Raw genomic sequence first — 22,215 nt, 5'->3', positions numbered from 1 at the left:
ACTTTCCCCAAGCCCATATATTGGATCATAGAAAGTGAAAGTTGAGAGGATAATTTGTTTTTCTCACTCATGCAGATTTAGCTACCCAGAAAAAATGTTCTCTCAAGCTGTTCTAAATATGGGTCTTTGTTAAAATAATGTGACTCTTTGTCTGATCATGTCATTGTCATACATTTTGCCTTTGCATATATAAGATTCTGCACTTGCTTGATCCATTTTCTAGATCTTCGGATTTCTCTATGTGACACTGTTATTTGCATACTTTGAGCTGTCAACCAGTCTTCTGCTAGATTAATTCCCTGCTAATGCTCATGTCTATAACTCCGCTCGTAATGAAATCCAGTACTGCAATAAACAATCCTAGAGGCAGAATATAGCCTTGTTAGCATTTTTATTTTTTATAATGGGGACCAACTTTGTTTCCCTAATAAAAATACCAAGGCAAGAGAAGTGAAATTTGTCCTTCTGTTCCATATTATTACTTTGAAATGTGAACAGTAGGATGTGCATCTGAGATTCATATCTGTCCTTTGGGTCCTGGAGAGCCAACTTGCCATGGGAGCCTCAGTTTGGGAAGGAACTAGAAATGAAGAAGTAGTTCCGCTTTAATCCAACATAGTACATTTATTAGCAAAGATAACCTTGAAAATATAAGATGATGTCATCCTATCCCAAAGGCTGCAAGGCAAAAATGACAATATTCCTATTTGTAACTATTGTGCTTTGACGAGTGTTGCACATGTCCATTCCACTTCAGGTGTGTGCATGTCAGTGCACTGTGCACACACCTGAAGTGGAATAGACATGTGCAAGCACTCAAAGAACTACCAACAGATAGACTTCACTTCCGCAGCAGGAGATGGGAGAGAAGGAAGAGGGGGCAGGCATTAATCCCACCTACCCATATTTTTTAACGGCATAGTTAAAATTGAGTTGCATCCCAAAGTATGATCTTGCTGACCCCACCCAACATCCCTAGTCCATTCCCAGCCCTGCGCCCAGCAGAATGATAATAGTGGACATGAAGTGGTCATATTTGGTGGGAGGGGCAGTTTGGTCTCCAATTAAATGTTTTGTTGGCATGCCTAAAATTGCTAAGGGCTGTCCTGTTGACAACTATGGTCTTGACCCTGCAAAGGTAACATGTGGGTGCACAGTCTGCCCAATCTAGCATTACTCATTCTAGATCAGGAATTTAGCTTGTGATGGATTTTCATGTCTGTATTAGCCATGTTAGATACCAAATACTTTTTCCAGATCTAAAGAAGAGCTTGGTGTAGCTTGAAAGCTTGTCTCTTCCATCAACAGAAGTTGGTTCTTTAAAAGATATTACCTCGCCCACCTTATCCCTCTATTAGCTGCATAAGACAAGCTCAAAAGGTATAGGCCTGATTTTTTTTTTTTTTTTTTGTGTGGAGGGGTGCAGAGGGGAAGTGGGGAAGACCTCATTCTGGGTGGAGCTCACTTTACAATGATCCAAAGAAATGTTAACAAGGCAAAGACATCTTTAAAAATAGCCAAATAATATTTGCCAATTTCCATCTACTACTGATATAGAGGTAGGATAGGCAGAGTCTCCACTCTCAAAACTAACAGCAATCTCGTCAATGTGACATAGAGCCCTGATGATGTATTAGAGAAAAGCAGCTTATGTACTAATGACATCCAAAATACGCCTTTCCCATCTTTACTGTCTATGATTCAAAGCATCATTTTTAAAGAGTGTGTCACAGCTTAATCAGTATCTCTCTGCTTTAAGGAAAGCCTTTAATAGCCGACAAGGATCATAGAACAGGTTTCACAACAAAACCTGTTCAAGTTAGAACAATATGAGAATAATCGGTTTTGCTTTTAATGTAAGGCAGGTCACATAAATTTATCCAAAAAGGCCTCTATAAAAAGTTATTTTATTTTGCTTTGCTTACATACAGTGCAAACCAGAGAACCATGCAAAAGAGTTGCACATGCTCAAAATGAGCACAATTATCAGATAGCTTGAGGGTATTTCCTGTCTGCCAGGTTATGTATAGTGAATGGGGGGAGGGGGAGAGACGGGACAAGAGGCCAAAGATCAAGGTAGTAATAGGAAATAAAATTAATTGTTTGGCCAAAAGCCAGGGAGTTTGTTATCCTGCGACATAATTATTAAATTACTCTGGGCCAGATTACATCACCTCTTGCTTCCACTGAATAAGACCTTGCTTTGAGAGGAGACCCACTGATTTCCAAACAAAGTTCTACCCAATGTGATAAAAATGGCAGAATCTGACTTTTTAAGATTGTAAGCTTTTCTGGGCAATCATCATCTTCTGGGTCTGGCACAACGCAAAGGACACTCTGACCACTTCAGAAATACTAAACAGTAGCAGGGCATCCTTAAGGACTTAATTACATTCAAGAAAAGTAACCAGGATGAACATTACAGGTGGCCAAAACATGGTTTATTTCCCTGATATAGTGATATACGTTAAGGAGCCAGATCATAGCATGACCTGTGCAGGACCATGCAAGGGGACAAAGGTATGATAGAGACTAAACCCCCAGTATCTGATCCAGTTTCCTTGACCTTTCTCTATGGTGTGGAAGGTGCAAAGGATGCCCTCCTGATACTACCCCTCCCTCTGCACAGGTAGGCAAGAATTCGGCAGAGAGCAATGGGGAATGGATGAGTCCTTGGCTCAGTTCCCTCAATCATCTACTAAAAAGGCCCATTAGCAAGGTTACTAGGACCCAGGAACAAGGGAGGAATTGTACCTCTCTAAGATATGCTTCCTACATTGGGATGATTTTGCTGCACTTTGGAGTTACAAGAAAATGCACAATCAAGCCCAATGTAAATAATTCCTAATCCTGTTTTTGCAGGAGTGCCACTGACTTTTTACAGTTTCTCAGTGAAGCATGCCAATGCATTTGAGGAACTGGCTAACAGCATGTGAGATACTTCATTCATTCCTGTTATAGAGAAACCTTCTTTCCCGCATAGCAAAGTCTCTGCTGCCCTTAACCCATATTTTCTTGGAGAACCACAGCAGTTCCAGAAAGGAGCAGAAAAGGGTACAGTGCCACTTTAAAAAGAGATGGTGTTTTAATGGGTTTTAAAATGAACAAAAGCTAGGATTGTAAACAAACTCTGGATTTACTGCACTGTAACTTCATCTCTTTTTTTATTGGAGAAGACTGAAAAAACACTGCATCAAAGATCTTCAGTGAAACAGCATTATTTGTAAGAGCCTCAAGAGGCACAAAACTAATAAAATTTTGCAAAGCACTCAAAAGTGCTAATTGCTTTTTTAGTGCATCTAATGGAACACTGGTACAATACAGCATCTAAGTGTGAAGAGCCAGAGAAGAGCCATAGCTTCCGACTGCTTCTGCAGAGATGTTTCAAAGATGTTTATTTCAAGAAGCAACCTGACAGCTTGCATATTATATTCTTTAGTTTATGCAATGCTTTTCTTCCCTCTAGAGTGCCGAATTCCTTTTGATGCTACTAAATACAAGATATTTGATTAAAATAACTGGAGAGTTGATGAAGTGATGTTTGCAGTGATAGCTCTGAGCTTTCTTGTAAGGAAAGGACACCGGAGGCTAGTTAGTTAAGGGAAATGCTAATGGACTATTGAAATTTTCACTGATTGGTCCAAGGCTCAATTGTGCAAAACAGGCATTGCTCTGTAAAGACTTTTCACCCATACGAAATGAACGAGTGGTCTCAGTGTAATTCTTAATGGCCAACTTGCGTGCATCACAAAATAGACTATCTTGCCATAAATCAGCACCCTCAGTGAAGAGATAATGTATTTATGAATATTAACTGTTTTTCATCCTGAAAGAGAGCTCTTTTGGACTGTTTCTCCATTGAGGTGCATCAGTAAGGGAGCATGTGAAAACCTGTCCCATAGATGTTCAGACTGCACCTTCCCCTGGTTAGAGGACTTCACTTCCCAGGGGTGCCACCGTACACAAACTCTAAGGCCAAATTTTGAAACCCAGGTGTGTAAAGTTAGATGCCCAAATAAGCATCCTGATTTTCAAGGGTGAAACTCCAGTTCATTTAAATGGAAACCGCAGATGCCCAGCAACGCGGTCAGTCAATACATTTATATCCCATATATGGATTTAGGTGCCCAAATTTAGGCACTCATGTGTGGAAAGTATTTTTTAAAGCTATGTAAGCCAACATGAAGGTAGCAATACCAAGCAGTAATAAAAGCAATAGCCAAGTTATGCTGAAAGGCACGGGTTACAATAAATAAAGAGCATCTCTTATAACATTCCATTTACCATTCAGCAGAGAAATGCCAGGAGTAATATCTAAATTGGCCAATAAATATTTTTAGACATTCTGTCTACACTTTCAGTTGCCTTGATATAAAATTGTCTTTAATCCCACCCTGTCCCTGGCATCCTCCCCTCAAAAAAACCCATCTAAACAGCCATGAAAAGTGTTCTTAGTGGGGCTGTCAAAGTTTCTTTTTTCAAATTGCTCTTTGCACTCTTTATTTCAAAATTAAAACTAAATTAAAGATTCTTCACATAATGAAGCATTTAATCGGTACTGAGTATAAGTACTAGACTAAGACACAAACATTTTTCACAACTATCCTGTATGTTCATAATTAGAGTCCAACTTTGCTAAACTTTAGTCCTGCAAGAGGACCCTGCTCACAAAAGGCCTGACTAAATGATGTTCACGTGGGACCTTATCCAATGCTACAGGGGTCTGGAATGGACAGCTTCTGGTTGAAGGAACCATAAGAACAGCCATCCTGAAGAAACAAAGTTTAGGAGAAGTCAAGGCTAGGGAGAAGTCTTAGTCTGTGTTTCAAGTAGTATTAGCTTTAGAATGGTCTTTATCAATACAGTAAGACTCACTGTCGCTATGAAGAGTGTAGATCGGGGCGGGGGGGGGGCAGTCCTCCAGTTTACACCAAAAAGAAAAGCTGGGAAAAGCTGCTTCTGGCTCTTTCAGGATTTGAAGAGAAGTTCAGAGAGGGTCCCACCTGTTAATGAGATGGCAAACAAATGTTCCAAGTAGAAGCCTGCAATTTGTAGAGACTGGCACTAGAGACAGAGAGGGACAGGTGAAGCTAGGTCCTGATTTCCATGCTCGCTGACCTTAGGAGAAGTTCTGCCTGAGCAAGGCATTTTATATATATTCACTCAGAAAGCAAGCCAGCAGAGTATCTAAAGAAAGGAATCTGTTATTTAAGTCAAAAACAGGCTAGAAAAAAAAAACAAATTATAGATACAATATAAAATGAGAGTTAATTAAAAAAGGAATTAGACATAGGGATTAGTGAAATTAAGGGGAGGAACAAAATACATAGCTGGGAAAAGGTTTGGTGTTTATAGATACTATTTCATTGGTAATAAATTCAGGTAGTAAGTTCCAGCTCTTTGCCTGTGGATGGCATTACTCCAGGAGTAGCTTCCCATGAAAGGGCAACTGCACTGTAGAGATGTACAGGTGGTTTTTGTTTCTTTTTCAGGGTGAACATTTGCTTTGTCATTATTATCCTAATACAATGACCTGTGCCTAAAATTTTCCAGAAAGATATGCCCCTCCCAGTGTGGAGAGCTGTGCCATTATCAGCGAAGTATAGTTAGAGAAACTGTTGGGCGGGGGGGGGAAATCTGGACATTTCCTCAGGATTCCAGTGGAGTTGAAATAGTAAAGCATCCCTCAGCCTGAGGAAGATAGGCAAAATCTGGACCTAAAATCAGTCATTTTACTGACAGCTCTTTGTGCCTTAGTCTTACCTTACTTGCCTACAGTGTGGTAGCAGACGTACCCTTTTCCTGACAGGTGTTTGTCTAACCTGCTCTTAAAAATCTCCAGTTATAGATTTCAGAGTAGCAGCCGTGTTACTCTGTATCCGCAAAAAGAAAAGGAGTACTTGTGGCACCTTGGAGTCTAAAATTTTTTTGAGCATAATCTTTCATGAGCTACAGGTCACTTACGATGAATCCGATGAAGTGAGCTGTAGCTCATGAAAGCTTATGCTCAAATAAATTTGTTAGTCTCTAAGGTGCCACAAGTCCTCCTTTTCTTTTTCCAATTACAGAGATTCCACAACCTCTTTAGGCAATTTATTCCAGTGCTTAACAACTCTGACAGTTAGGAAATTTTTCCTAATGTCCAACCTCAATCTCCCTTGCTGCAATTTAAGCCCATTGCTTTTTGTCCTATCCTCAGAGGTTAAGAAAAACAATTTTTCTTCCTCCTCCTTGTAACAATCTTTTACATACTTGATAACTGTTATGTCCCCTCTCAGTCTTGTCTTTTCCAGAAAAAAGAAACCTAATCTTTTCAATCTTCCCTCCTAGGTCATGTTTTCTAGACCTTTAATCTAGATGGGAAGTTAAAAGAATTCTACAGTCCGTGTTAAACAGCTGAGACTAGATGTCCATTGGGTCCTTAAAATCTATTAATCTAAAAAGATCAACAGGAAAAAAGAGCAAAAGAGAGAAGACCCCCCCCCACACACACTCTGTATTTTCTTCTCTTGGCAATACTGTATGTGCAAACCACTTGAGCTGTATGGTTGTGGTTTGTGTTTTTAGCCAGGAGCCTTGCTAAATATACAACTGTATGCTGGAGCAGAAAAGCCTGGTTATTTCAAATATCACCACAAAGAATCACTTTTGTATGAATATATAAGGAAGGAACATAAATTGCCCTGGTCAGAATTTATGACACATCTACTGTAATTCTGTAACACTGGGGCCAGAGGTCTTCTCTTTCTCTTTTGCTAATGATGTATTTTGTTCCCTTGGAGGAAGTTAGAGAGGCAAGGACTTAAACAGCTTGCAGAATTGGTCAGCAGCACTCATGGAATATTTTGGGCATGCTCATTAATTCATCAGTCCCATAGAAAGACGTCATTCAAAGGAGCGAAGAGGGTAAAGTATTATTGGCACTCTGTAATACAAGAGGGTGACATAAAGGAGGAGCAAAAAAGAGGAGCTTGAAGGGATGGAAATACCAGTGTTGCCTATATGCTGCTGCTTTTCTGGGTCTGAGAACAATTTTCCATGTACCCCCACTATAAGGACAAGTGACAAGTACCCCCACTATAAGGGCAAAGAGACAATGAAAGTGTAGTGGACAGGGGATGGGGAAGACACTTTCTGTTTCCTGCTGGGCTACAACAGTCAATCTCAAAAGAAAATGCCTTTTCCTCAAAGTTTTCTATGGGAAAATAACATTTTGCCAATAAACCTAGTTTTTTTTCTTCAGTAAACAAATGATAGCACCCCAGCTGCCCACCTGAAAGACTCTTGTCTATTTCACTTTCTGCCTGCCGAAAAATTGGGGTTTTGTTTCCCCAAAACAGATTTTTTTTAAATTTGTCTCTCAGAAAGTTCAAGGTTTTTATTTTTCATCCTAAGGATGAAAAGTTTCCAAAATCTCAACTTTTTCTGTGGGTGAAAATTCCCTTTTCCAGCAAGCTGTACTACAATTCTTCCCTTGCATCAAAACTTTCCCTCCCCTGGCTCAACTTCTCAACCTAATCTGGAGTACACTACCCTTCCTCCTTCCCCACTTCAGCAACCCTTATTCCCCTTCCTGTCAGCAGCTAGCTCCATAAATCCCTCCAGCCTTATTGCCAGTCTGCCCCCTTTTTCCACTCAAACAGCACCCACTTTTGTATCCCATCACTTGTGCAAGCCGCTATCCCCAAAGCACCCCATATTTGCTTATTCTCGCCTCACATCACACAAAGGGCCAGCTTCCTCCAAAACAGTACTGCCCTCCTCCAGAAACTCCATAACATCAGCAGCCTCACCCAGGACAACATCCTTATTGCCATAGATGTCACCTCTCTATACGCCAATATCCCTCACCATGATGAGGGATATTATATTCTACAATATAATGTAGAATGCTTGGAAATCCACCCTAAACACATCACTAAACTCATCCATTTCATCCTCACCCATAACAACTTCATCTTTAATAACACATTAGCCAAACCTTGGCAACAGCCATGGATGCTAGAATAGCTGCCCTATATGGTAACCTCTCTATGGGCTGCCTCGAGGAAGAATTACTGGAAAAATGCACTGTGAAACCAATGATATACCTGACATACATCAATGGTATTTTCATCATTTGGACAGATGGTCTAAATTCCCCTATTGATTTCCACCACAATTTCAACAACCACCACCCATGCATCAAATTCTCTCTAGAACACTCCCACCCCAGCATCAACTCCCTGGACAGCACAACAAGCTTAAATAACGGAACCCTACAACAATTATATACAGGAAACCCACGGATCACCATACTTGCCTCCAAAGATCTAACAACCACCCCAGGCATACCAAGAAATCTGTTATCTATAGCCAAGCACTCACCAAATCAGAGAATAGTTACTAGATTTTCTCTCATCAGTTCTTCATCTACCTGTTTAATGATCAAAAATTGCTCTGAGCTCTGATAATGTCAACACATAATTATATGATATAATCTACTCAATTATGTCCTTATATGGCTTCCATTACTGTAATATATGAGTTTCTGATTCAGGAAAGCACTGAAGCATGTGCTAAAGTCCCATTGACTTCAGTGTTTTCAAAAATAGGGCTTCAGTGCACCACAGTTATTAATAATGTATTTATCTTCATGATAGTCATGTAAAGAAGGGAAATTTCATCACTTCCCTTTTTTTACCTATGGGGAAATTTGACACTTGGGGCCCAGATTTTTAAACATATTTAGGTTCTGTTGTGCACAGTTTTGCAATACCTAACTGATTTAGGAGCACCAATTTTCAAAAGGGATTTAGGATTTTAGGAACCTGATCTGAAGAGGACTGTCAATGAGATTTAGGCTTATAAGAGGGCTGCTGCGCAGTTAAAATATTTAATTGCACTGTTAAAAAATTTAATCATGCAATTAATAACACTGTTAAACAATAACAGAATATCATTTACTTAAATATTTTTAGTTGCTTTTTACATTTTCAAATATATTGATTCCCATTATAACACAGAATATGAAGTGTACAGTGCTTACTTCATATTTATTTTTATTACAATATTTGCACTTGAAAAAACAAAATAGTATTTTTCAATTCACCTCATACAAGGCCTGTAGTGCAATCACGTTATCCTGAAAGTTGAATTTACAAATGTAGAATTATGTACAAAAAATAAACTGCATTCTGAAATAAACCCATGTAAAACTTTAGAGATCACAAGTCCACTCATTCCTATTTCTTGTTCATCCAATTGCTCAGACAGACAAGTTTGTTTCCATTTGCAGGAGATAATGCTGCCTGCTTCTTGTTCACAATATCGCCTGAAAGTGAGAACAGGCATTTGCATGGCACTGTTGTAGCTGACATCGCAAGATATTTACTTGCCAGATGAGCTAAAGATTCATATGTTCCTGCATCCACCATTCCAGAGGACATGCATCCATGCTGATGTCAGGTTCTGCTCAATAACGATCCAAAGCAGAGAGGACTGACACATTTTCATTTTCATCGTCTGAGTCAGCTGCCACCAGCAGGTTGATTTTCTTTTTTTGGTAGTTCATGTTCTTTCGTTTCTGCATTGGAGCGTTGTTCTTTTAAGACTTCTGAAAGCATGCTCCACACCTCATCCCTCTCAGATTTTGGAAGGCACTTCAGATTCTTAAACCATGGATCAAGTGCTTTAGCTGTCTTTAGAAATCTCACATTGGTACCTTCTTTGCGTTTTGTCACATCTGCAGCAAAAGTGTTCTTAAAATGAACAACATGTGCTGGGTCATCATCTGAGACTGCTATAACATGAAATATATGGCAGAATGAGGGTAAAACAAAGCCAAAGACATACAATTCTCCCCCAAGGAGTTCAGTTGCAAATTTAATTAACACATTTTTTTTTTAAATGAGCATGGAAGCATGTCCTCTGGAATGGTGGCCAGACCATGAAGGGGCATACGAATGTTTAGCATATCTGGCACATAAATACCTTGCAATGCTGGCTACAAAACTCCCATGTGAACGCCTGTTCTCACTTTCTGGTGACATTGTAAATGAGAAGCAGGCAGCAGTATCTCCCTTAAATGTAAACAAACTTGTTTGTCTGAGTGACTGACTGAACAAGAACTAGGACTGAGTGGCCTTATAGGCTCTAAAGTTTTGCACTGTTTTGTTTTTGAGTGCAGTTATGTAAAAAAAATTGACATATGTAAGTTGCATTTTCACGATTAAAAGATTGCACTACAGTACTTGTATGAGGTGAACTGAAAAATACTATTTCTTTTGTTTATCATTTTGACAGTGCAGTTATTTGTAACAAAAAATAATATATAGTGAGCAATGTACACTTTGTGTTCTGTGTTGTAATTGACATCAATATGATTGAAAATGTAGCAAAACATCCAAAATATTTAATAAATTTCAATTGGTATTCTGTTGTTTAACAGTGCAATTAAAACTGCGATTAATCGCAATTAATTTTTTTTAATTGCAATTAATTTTGAGTTAAACTTGAGTTAGCTGCAATTAATCGACAGCCCTACTTACAAGTCTCTAAATGCCTTTTGAAAATGACTTAAATATTTATAAAAATCTGCTCCTGAGAGATTAAGGGACAAATCTGTAAAGGTATTTACTCACTCAAAGATGCAGATGGATATCTAGTGGAATTTACAAAGCACCTGAAGAAATCTTAGAAGTCAATGGGAGTTAGACACCTAACCAGTCTTGCCCAAAGTCAGACAGAAGTCTGTGGCAGAGCCAGGAATTAAATCCATGTTTCCCGAGTTCTAGCCCAATACCTTAACCACAAGATCATCCATTCATCTAAATGGACAACCACATAACGTTTCCATTTAAATTATGCAGGAAGCCACAGCATGGTGGACGAAAGCCTGAGCAAGCCCAGAAAGGGGATCATTAATTTTATTAGTAGCAGGCCAGTACTTCAGTTTTGTACACCGTTTTGTCTTTTTCTCTTTCGGAGGTAACTATTACTACTCAATTGCTGATAGAATCCAAAACACCCTGGAGGATAAAGTCTACTTCTACTAGATCAGTAGCAGCTTAAAGGAAACTTCATTTAAACCATTAATAGTTGTATCAACAAAATGTAAAATAAATCTACATAAATATAAGTTATGTTACCAGCCAAGGATAAATAAAATAAATTTCCACTAGCTTCCAAAGTAAATAGGTTGATTAGCATTTCACATGAAAGTGACAAGATTTCAGCTGGGAGTGCTGAATAATCTAGAAATGTTACTGCCATTGTTCTTTTACATCCTAGCAAAAAAGATCTTGGTAAAGATTTCTCCATGGCTTTAGCACTGTTAGCGAACGCAGAATATGAATATTGCTTGTGCTGGGAGGGAAAAACGTCAAATGTGAAAGTTGAACTGCATCAAATGACATTGATGTTGGTACAACACTAGGAAGCATAGGTTTCAGTAACACTGGTTTAAAATGAGAATACCAAAAAATCTAAATTACAGAAATAAGACTCCATATTTAACATACTATCATAAAACATCTAAAAGAACACTACTGAAAATGATAACTGAAGTAAACACAAAAAGGAAAATCTGCATTGAAAAATATTTTATGTACAATAAGGTGCACTATAAGATAAAAACACATACTATTTCATTAATATGTTATATATTTCTTTTTACTGCATTTGTCCCATGAGATTAAAATAGATGCACTAAAAATGAATATAGGTCTACGTGATCAGAAAGCAGAATCATTTTTCATGGTCAAAAAAGCAGGTGCATAAATTATGCTTCTTACTAGACAAGTGTAACATTTGCAGCAGCCTAGTAACTCCTGCATCACTCTGCTGTTTTTCATTACATAAATATTGTTCTTTCATCTTGTTGTGATTTATCAGAATGAAGACCCAATGGATGCCAAACCCCAGGGCTATATTACCTATACCACTAATAAGTGCGTATAATGCAGGTAACAACTGACGAAGGGGCAAATTGAGCCCAACTTTGTCCCTTCTTCCTCCCAAGATGGGGGACATCCCTTTATGTGAACACTTCACAATCCAGATTCCAAGTGAGCTCAGGTGATCTGTCCAGTCAGGTAAGAGACCTGAGCTGATACAGCCTCTCTGGGCATTACTGGAGGGCAAGAGATTAGAAGTACCACTGCAAAATCCATTGAATGTTTATGCCAACAAGAACAGCATTAATGTGATTCCCATACTTCTTACCTGCATCAGCCAACACAGCTAGGCTGTCAGGACCAGACCCGCTGACAAATCAAACTGTCTGCCAGGGAGGAGACAGGGCTGGGGAAAGTGTGTTGGGGCCAGAACTCCATCAGGATGAACTGAGATGTGTGGGATTAGGACTGGGACTTCACAAGGTCTGCTTGTGTAGGAGATCAGGACCCCTGACTCTCTTCGAGGCTAATCCTCTCTGAGGCAATAAATTTCTTCTTCCCATCCTTTGCACCAAAGGGGATGCTATTAACCCACTATAAAAGGTTTACCACTACAAAAGGTTTTCTCTTCCCCCACCTTTTGTAGTGGTAAACACCCATTTTTTCACGGTTTGTGTGTATAAAAAGATCTTCTGTACTTTCCACAGTATGCACCCGATGAAGTAAGCTGTAGCTCATGAAAGCTTATGCTCAAATAAATTGGTTAGTCTCTAAGGTGCCACAAGTACTCCTTTTCTTTTTGCGAATACATACTAACACGGCTGTTACTCTGAAACCAAACTTTTAGGAGTAGTTCCTTTACAGTCAAGGTGAATAGAAGTAGATTATACCAGAGATGCAAGCCTAGTATTGCAGAAGGGAAAACAAGCTGGTGCGCTTGCATACATCTGGAATTTAACAAATAAAAATCAAAGGCTGCTTTTAATAAAATATTTAATAAACATTTAATAAAATATCAACACGTATCTGAGGAATTTCTAGGTTCTTTGAGGATAGGCCATGGCCTATGTTAAAAAAGGTGTCTACTATACCCACTGTATAGTATGATCTATTTGTCAACTAAATGTCTATGATCAAAGGGCTCTCCCACATAACTAGAGGGGTTTATTTTGGTTTTTGTTGCTGCTGCTATTGAGTTCCCCCCAGTTACTATTGGAAGAGAACAAAGGACAATTTTCAGTAAAGGTAGATTTTTTTCAATTAAATAAAATGTTATGAGGTCAGATTAGGTTGACCAGATGTCCCGTTTTTAAAGGGACAGTCCCGTTTGGGGGACTTTTTCTTATATAGACACCTATTACCCTCCACCCCTTGTCACATTTTTTCCACAGTTGCTATCTGGTTATCCTAGGTCAGATAGATCATGTTAGCCCAGCTTCTCCCAGAAAGACAAGATCTGATCAGTAACATTTGCAAAGTGATTCTTTTCCATTTAGGTCTTTGTAAACTGTAAAACAGAGCATGAAGCACTATTGTTTCTCATGAAAAGACTGGGATAGGTCAAAATACTTTCCATAGATTTAATGTACAGAAATTCCATTGACATGCATTAACTAAGTGATTAACAGAATACTGGCCTGGTCATGCAGAAATTTCCTTCCTTGCAAACTGCTAACTACTGGGGGACAAATCTTAGTTCCATCTATGTCAGTGGGGCTAGGATTCCACTCCAGGACTTCAATGGCACCATAAGACCAAAACAGTATCCTCCAACCTCAGTTTAATGTGATTTCAATTATACATTAATGCAATATTAGTTAGTACAAACTTGTCCAACAGGAAAAGCATAATAAAAACAGCAATACTTTCCCAAAATTTTAAGATGGCTAGTTCACAGAAATAAAGCTAAGTAAGGTTTTATCCTAGATTAGCTAGTATTTAAACAAACAAACAAAAACATACTACCCACACACTTTGGTCTTCTCTTTCATTTCATTCAACAGTAATTTATTGTACTGTATTTATCTGTGATCCACATTGCTTTCCAATTATCCAGTGCACTGAACGTAAGATTTTATTACCATTACTTCCAAAATCCTGTGTTATTCAGTAAACCAGTGATTTTGGGTTCAGCACTTCATGCCTTCCCGAGACCTCTTTCATAACATGCTAAATTATTTCAAAGTTCATTCCTTTCACAAAGCTGGTTTTTGCATAAGGAACTTTAAATTTTCTGTCTCCTGCCCTCATCACCTTCCCGTTTCTTTATTTTACAAGTTTAAACCATTGCTAAGTTTTCTTAACCTGGAGCTTTATCAGAGAGAGAATTTCTCTTTATTGTAAAATACTCCAACAACAATTGTGTGTGTGGACTGCAGTCCACTAACAGGGCGCTTATTACACTACAAAAGACAAAAACAATATCAATCTAAACTTTACTCAGATTCTGGTAGTTCTGGTTGAACCTACAAAAGAATGTCACTTATATTACACCTTAGAGACTAACCAATTTATTTGAGCATAAGTTTTCGTGAGCTACAGCTCACTTCATCAGATGCATGTGAAGTGAGCTGTAGCTCACGAAAGCTTATGCTCAAATAAATTGGTTAGTCTCTAAGGTGCCACAAGTCCTCCTTTTCTTTTTGCGAATACAGACTAACACGGCTGCTACTCTGAAACTTATATTACAGCTGAAATTGAAAAGCTAGGAGGAACACCTTCGTTACCCCTTTCCCCTGCACTTGATACCAAATATTGATGCGTGAGTACAACTCCAGATAACCAAGTGATGTCACCCTCTCCTGTTATCTAGCAATAGCTTGTGCTAAATGCAATACCCGACAGAGCACAAAAATCAGCTTCCATTAATAAACACAGATGTTGGAATACGGGAGAGAGAAGGTAGGTGAGGTAGTATCTTTTACTGGACTAACTTCGATAGGAGGAAAAGACAAGCCTTCAGACTTCAGAGAGTTCTTCCCCAGGTCTGGAGAAAGTAAGCAGAGTATCTGAGATAATCACAAAGTGGGACAAATTGTTAAACATAAGCAGTAGGAGACCACTTAAAATGAAGTGTGGTTATACCTGTGTTGGTCCCAGGGTATGAGAGAGACGAGATACATGAGGTAATATCTTTTATTGAAACCACTTTTGTTAGTAGAAGGAAGATTTTGAGCTTCACAGAACTCTTCCTTAAGTCTGGAGTTGTACTGGAAGACTTGATGAAGAGCTCTGTGAAGTTTGAAAAGCATCTTTCTGCCAACAGAAGGTGGCCCAATAAAATGATATTATCTCACCTACCTTATGTCTCTAAAATGGACAATTAAGGGTTGTCAGGCAGTAGGATGAGTTGCAGACAGATAGAAAGACTTAGAGTAACTTGGCATGAAGTTGTGTGACTTCTTGATGGATGGTTTGGTGTTTCTTGTTTTTTTCCATGGCATTTTCCATAGCTGATAAAAAAACCTAAAGTACTGATTTAAAATTCTGTATTACAATATGCTTCTCATTAGGGTTTTACAGAAAGTTTGATCAAATGGTTCCAATCATTTCTTGTAATCATTAGATCACAGGCATTTTCAGGAACATAAGTCCAGTGATTGCCTTCAAGAAAACAAACACTGTGCTGTAAAAGAAAGTGCTTCAATCTTTAAGGAGCCAGCACTCACCTTCCAACTACAGCCCATCCAGAGGAGAGAGCTTTTCAGAGGATTAAGCTGCATTCTCACAATTCTGCAGCTGCTGCCTGGAAATGTTCTATCAGGGTTCAAAATGATATATAATTAAAGTCATTTTAAAAATACAGTTTTGCTATTGTAGTGACTATATATGTGGTACATACATGCAAACCTTAGATTATTTGCTTTATTTGAATGAGTGACCTACTATTTAAAATCTATTAAGCATGACTATGAGACTGAAATGCCCCATTTATATAGAAATCTCCTTCTGTCATAATTATAAAGAGGGGAAGTTTGAAAAGTGTTACTCAAATATAACTTGGGGAAAGAAAAGGACTCTGATTTAGTAGAAGTTGTTTGATATTTTAGTTGGAAAGAGTGTCTGTTTATTAAAAGGAAAGAACTGGGATTCAGGTTTTCCAGGTTCTTTTCCGCACTGTCAATGACTATCATTTGAGAAGTCACTTATGTTCTGAAATGTCTTTGCCTGCCCACCCACAAGTGTATATAAATCTTACCTACTGCACAGAGGTGCTGTGAAGCTAAATTAAACAAACATTTATACAGTGCTTAAAAGATTCTAAAAATAAAAGGCACTAAAATAATGAATACTTGAAAATAGTTATCCTTGGCTAATCCATTATTCCATCCTGACAGATGGACGGACAGCCTGCTACGTTGTGCATCCTAGTTATAGGCAAGAATCTTAAAGTGGATGAAGGGAGAAGTTTCTGATGGTGTTTCCAGGTGGTGATAACCTTTTAACAAAGACACTACAAAAGCCTTGTGTGAAAGGTTCAGGAGATGTAATTGGTTTTTGTGTTTTTGTTTTTTTTTTCTTCATGTCTTTTACCAACATCAAAAGAAAAAAAAATACTATATCCATAATTTCTGTTCTCCTTCCCTTCAGAATATTTGGAAACAGCTAAATCGACACACAGCTGAAATTAGATCATTTTGGGATGAATGCCCAACCCAGCACGTAATCTGAGTAGGCTCTCAGTAAAGACCCAAAAGGGTAAGGAAAGAGAGGCAGTAATAGAAGTACAACTGTACAGTCGCAATTCACCGCCTTTCCCATATAACCCCAGCCTGTGCAGTGAGCACCGGAGGATCTGTGCAGTGTGGGAGGCAGTCAGGATGCCTTTTGGAGGAGGGTGAATTCAGGAATGTGGAAACTGGAAAAATGGAATTGAATATTTAGAAAAAATATAGAAATTAGGGCCTCCCTTTTAGGAGACATATGTAAAGTACAGCAGTGATGTCTGTCACTAAAGACATCCATGTACATATTTCTTTTATCCAGCAATTAACCTTGTGGTATTGATTTTTAAAAGATGAAAACCTAAGTTGAAATCATCTTTGAAATTTATATATTCCTTAATAACCTGAAATTGTCCTTTAGATATTCTATGATTAGAGTGTTCTCTTAATTTAGTAATCCCACAGATTTTGGAGTGATTCAAATCTTCTTCTTCTGTCACAATGACATAACCAAACTGGCTTGAAGCACTCATAATAAAAGTCACTTTGTGACAAATTAATAACTCAAAGGATCAGGCAAAAGTCTTTATATTTTGGAAGTAAATTTTAAAATCCAGAGCAGATAACACTCTCTAGTCACTGTTGCAATTCCTAGGATGACGGCTGAATCGGCAACCAGTCTTGGTACAACACAGAATTTAAGGTAATTAATTTGCTACAGATTGGTGGTTGAAGATAAATGTGTTAGCATCTATCAATCAGATTCCCTTTTGCATTAAAATTAACTCATTGTGAGGTGGTTAGAGGGGCTGTCCATGAGCCAATTATGGCTCCCAATTTTCAAACTCTCCCAACCCTGACTTTACGTATAGCAGCCCTAAGGGACTACAAACCATCTGGAGAATTGATACAGTGGACCGGAGCTCTCCTCTGCATGCTCCCCACGCACTTCATCCCTATGCCAGATAAGGAGAGGGCACTTGGCACAGGCCCTGGTTCTGCCGAGATTTACACCAGCTGAGAAATCCCAACTGCCAGGAAAATTCTCAACTGGCCAACTGCAGCCAAATCAAATCCTTTTATCACATCTCAGGCAGCACAAAGTGAAAGGAGCTGGAATTGCGAATCTGGGTCTCTATATGGACGTATTTGCAAGGTACACAGTTTGGTGTGCTTCTGAAAACACATTTAGGCAAAGATATATATTCACACATCTTTATTTACTGATGCGTTTATTTATATATTGGGTACCTGATTCATAAACATGTATAAATGAGTAATCTGAATGAACAGTACCATTGTTATGTTATTTTAATGAATGTAGTATAGGAGTCTTAGTCATAGATATTTAGATTGTAAACTCTCTGGGGCAGCACCTAGCGTAATAGGGTCATTGTCTAAGTGTGTGCAGACCTATTGTTTCTGTAATGAATCTGTTGTATCTCTTGCTGCTATTTTTTTGGGGGGGGGGAGGGCGGTTGCAAATACCTGATCTGAGCATGTAGTTGCACTATTTCACATGAGCTAAGTATGCAGCTGGGGAATAAGGCCAAATCTCAAGAAGTGAATCAAGAGTTCAGTATATATACACATAATGTAAGTCATCCCAATTAATATTCTATGTCTTAGTTCAGTGGCTCTCAATCTTTCCAGACTACTGTACCCCTTTCAGTAGTCTGATTTGTCTTCAGAACCCCCAAGTTACACCTCACTTAAAAACTACTTGCTTAAAAAATCAGACGAAAATTCAAAAAAGTGTCGCAGCACACTGTTACTGAAAAATGCTTACTTTCTCATTTTTACCATACGATTATAAAATAAATTAATGAGAATATAAATATCAGTGTATAGTATACAGAGCAGTATAAATAAGTAATTGTCTGTATTTGTACGTACTTTGCTTATACTTTTGTGTAGACTGTTGTAAAACTAGGCAAATATCTAGATGAGTCGATGTACCCCGGAAGACCTCTTTGTACCCCCACAGGTACACGTACCCTTGGTTGAGAACCACTGTCTTAGATGATCCTATAGATAGCTCACTAGAAGTGGGGAAAACTATAGCTAGCATTCCATTTAGGCAACAACCTCTATTCCCATGAGACATCTGTCATATATAACACTTGGGTTGGAAAAAGGATAGGTAACCCTGAAATGTTCCAGTTTTCCCAGGAACCAGAGATTTTTTTACAAAGGGCCAAGGAAAAAATCTTGGCCTAAATCCTCATCCCCATTTTGGTGGTGGTTTTATTCCTGGTAGCATTAGCTTTTCTAAGTGTTTCCCACCTGTAGATTCAGCCTGCTAGCCTTTTCAGATCAGTACTTCTCTGCACAATGTCAACCTACTCATACAACAGCACTGGGCGCAACCCAATAGTGTCCCTTCCTTTGTTTCCTTCTTGCCAGAATAGGATTTCCCATCTCACTCTTATCATGGCATCACATATTCTATCTGTGCTTGAGTACATTTTTGAAGATATTACACATGATCTACTCTTTTTAGGCCATGGATGTTTGATCACATTCAAATGCACTTACTGTTCTAAGTGCACATGCCTTGTGATGACCCCTTGATACCGAGATGCATTTCTCACTATCTACTGCTCTTTCAGTACCTCTTTATTCATCAGGTATGTCTTCACTGATGTTCACCTGAGTCCCTTCTAAGTAGTTCAAACCAACAGATACAAGAAAAAAAAAACCTCACCAACTCAATAAAAATACTTCCCTTTATCACCTCTTCAGATGGCTCATATGCTGATATCACAGTGGTTAGCCAAACATGGCTGGTTAAACATGTATGTTTTACACTGTATGCTGAAGGCAAACCACCGGAGGGAGTGAATTCCGTACACACAGGCCCACAGGTAAGTTATGAAGTTTGGCCCATTCTGCATACCTACTGAGGAGTAAGGGACTGTTTTGCATCCATACCATGGGTAGCAACACAGACAGGAGACTGACCTCCACAGAACTGCTATGTCCATCCTGTGCCTGTGGGTGGGAGTAGTTGGGAGCTTTGGCTTGGCTCCCTGGTGACCCGGCCAGTTCAGCTGCACCAGTGAGCTGGGGAGCAAGTATATGGTTTGTGCCCCTCAGATCACAGGAGAATCAGGAAGCAGATCACAATGTCTGCTCCTCTGGCAACACAGCTACCCAGTGCCCCATAAAAGGGTTTGTGATATACCTACAATACATCCCTGAAGTAACAGAAAAATCCTTGATCTGGACATAGTAGTGAATGAAAACAGACACAGGGATGGATTTTAAGCAACAGGCTGCCGCTCTTACCCTTAATGCAGGGGAGGACCACTGCCAGCCCCATCACACATACTCCCACATACCAGGCTTTTTAATTGGTTCCAGTACAGGGGTCATAGTGCTCACACCATTTAACTTGGGATAGACTCTCCTAAGCTTACCCCTCCCTCAACTGGTCAATGAGTAGAGACAGATTCTAGAAGAGGAGGTGCCACCCCTGCATCGCTCCACATGTGCTCTCCTTCTCCTTTCTACTGGGACTTCCCCGGTCATTGCTGGTACCATCAAGTTTTCTACCCGTTGAGATGGGTGGGTGGCATCCATTTCATTGCATGTTATTACTGTGATCAATATCTGCCGCCAGTCAACAATACTTGAAAATTTGGTTCTCATTACTGTGAAATATTTAGGAAATGGGACCACCTAGGATTTTCTGTTCATTCTAAACTTTTTAAAGAAGCAGGGGAAATGGTTGAAAGGTGTTAAATACACGGAATGCCACCTAAGCTGTATCAGTGCAACACGTATCAATTCAATGCAATCTTAAGAAGAAAATGATGCTACACAGCATTTGAAGAGTATATAGTATGCGTTCCAAGACTAGACAAGCTGCCTACATTAAAGAAAGTTTATGCACTATACCTGCCAGATTCTCAGTGTTGTAGGCGTAACCTACATTACCATGCATTTCCCATTGGTTTTAATAGGGTACCCACGCAATTATCATGCTTTATTTTTAACATATGTTTCATTTCATGTTGACTACATGAACAACTTTCCACTTAGTTATTTCTGTAGGGCATCTAAAGCACAAAATTATTCCAGAACTATAGCTTGTCCTTCATGTGGAAAACACATGCTCAGTATTATATTGCAAGAGTGTTTGTGATTCATTTGAATTTTAAATGATAATGAATACTGCATATTGTCACTTCCTGTGGTATTAAATCCAAAATAGTTTTAATACCACATAAATATGCATTCAAATGAACAGATGAATTTATGCAAATTCCAACGTCTTCTGTAATATCAACCTAGTGAAACAATTCCACACTCCCTCTTTCTAAGGCCCTGAAGTGCAGCATCATCACCTCCGCAATTCTTACATGGATTAGGCTGACAAACGAGATGCAGTGACTTACTCAATGACAATTTGGGGAGTGAGCAAACAAGCTAACACCCTCTGACTCGTGGATAATACAGGCAATCTGTAAACGCATGACGTATGCTTCTGAACTAGCTTTATAATAATGGAAAATACAAACCTCAGATGGTTGTTTGAAAGCACTGTAAACCCCACTATAATCTCTGCATTTCAGAATGCTTTCTCCTTAATGGTATGGAGAGAGAATTATGGTTCCAAGTCCTGCAGTGTTTATTCCAATTCAAGTCAATGAAAGTTTTACTTGTTTACAGATGGTAGGTTCAGACACTGCTCTCATCAAAATAATGAAACGTTCATAATGAAACATTCATTTCTATTTAACATGTTAACCCTTGCCAGGACATATCACCATATGTCTATAGAATTGAATTGTATAAAAGGCACTGAAAGTGAATAGCATCTTCTGAGTACCCTACCGCTAACTGGCACATGAGGGATCCTCAAATACTTCAGCCCAGAAAAACCAAGAACAATGACTTCCAAGAAGTTAACTTGTGGTGGATTCATTTTCCTATAGAATCACAGAATATCAGGATTGGAAGGGACCTCAAGAGGTCATCTAGTCCAATTCCCTGCTCAGAGCAGAACCAATCCCCAACTAAATCATCCCAGCCAGGGCTTTGTCAAGCTTGACCTTAAAAACCTCTAAGGAAGGAGATTCCACCACCTCCCTAGTGCTTCGCCACCCTCTTAGTGAAAATGTTTTTCCCTAATATCCAACCTAAACCTCCCCCACTGCAACTTGAGACCATTATTCCTTGTTATGTCATCTGCTACCACTGAGAACAATCTAGATCCATCCTCTTTGGAACCTTTCAGGTAGCTGAAAGCAGCTATCAAATCCCCCCTTATTCTTCTCTTCTGCAGACTAAATAATCCCAGTTCCCTCAGCCTCTCCTAATAAATCATGTGCTCCAGCCCCCTAATCATTTTTTTTGCCCTCCATTGGACTCTCTCCAATTTTTCCACATCCTTTTTGTAGTGTGGGGCCAAAACTGGACACAGTACTCCAAATGAGGCTTCACCAATGCCGAATAGAGGGGAATGATCACGTCCCTCAATCTGCTGGCAATGCCCCTACTTATACAGCCCAAAATGCCATTAGCCTTCTTGGCAACAAGGGCACACTGTTGACTCCTATCCAGCTTCTCATCCACTATAACCCCTAGGTCCTTTTCTGCAGAACTGCTGTCTAGCCACTCTGTCCCTAGTCTGTAGCAGTGCATGGGATTCTTCCAACCTAATGCAC

At 39.1% G+C, this 22,215-nt stretch overlaps 1 protein-coding gene across 1 annotated transcript in view; it reads right to left on the bottom strand.

Annotated features, from left to right (window-relative positions):
• GRM7 (glutamate metabotropic receptor 7) overlaps nt 1-22,215 on the bottom strand; it is a 489,509-nt gene that overhangs the window by 301,723 nt on the left and 165,571 nt on the right. The window lies entirely within an intron of this gene.

This window comes from Eretmochelys imbricata, chromosome 7 (assembly GCF_965152235.1).
Source record: "Eretmochelys imbricata isolate rEreImb1 chromosome 7, rEreImb1.hap1, whole genome shotgun sequence".
Lineage (NCBI taxonomy): Eukaryota > Metazoa > Chordata > Testudines > Cheloniidae > Eretmochelys > Eretmochelys imbricata.
The sequence above is the reverse complement of the archived record's forward strand: the minus strand, read 5'-3'. Positions and strand labels throughout refer to the sequence as shown.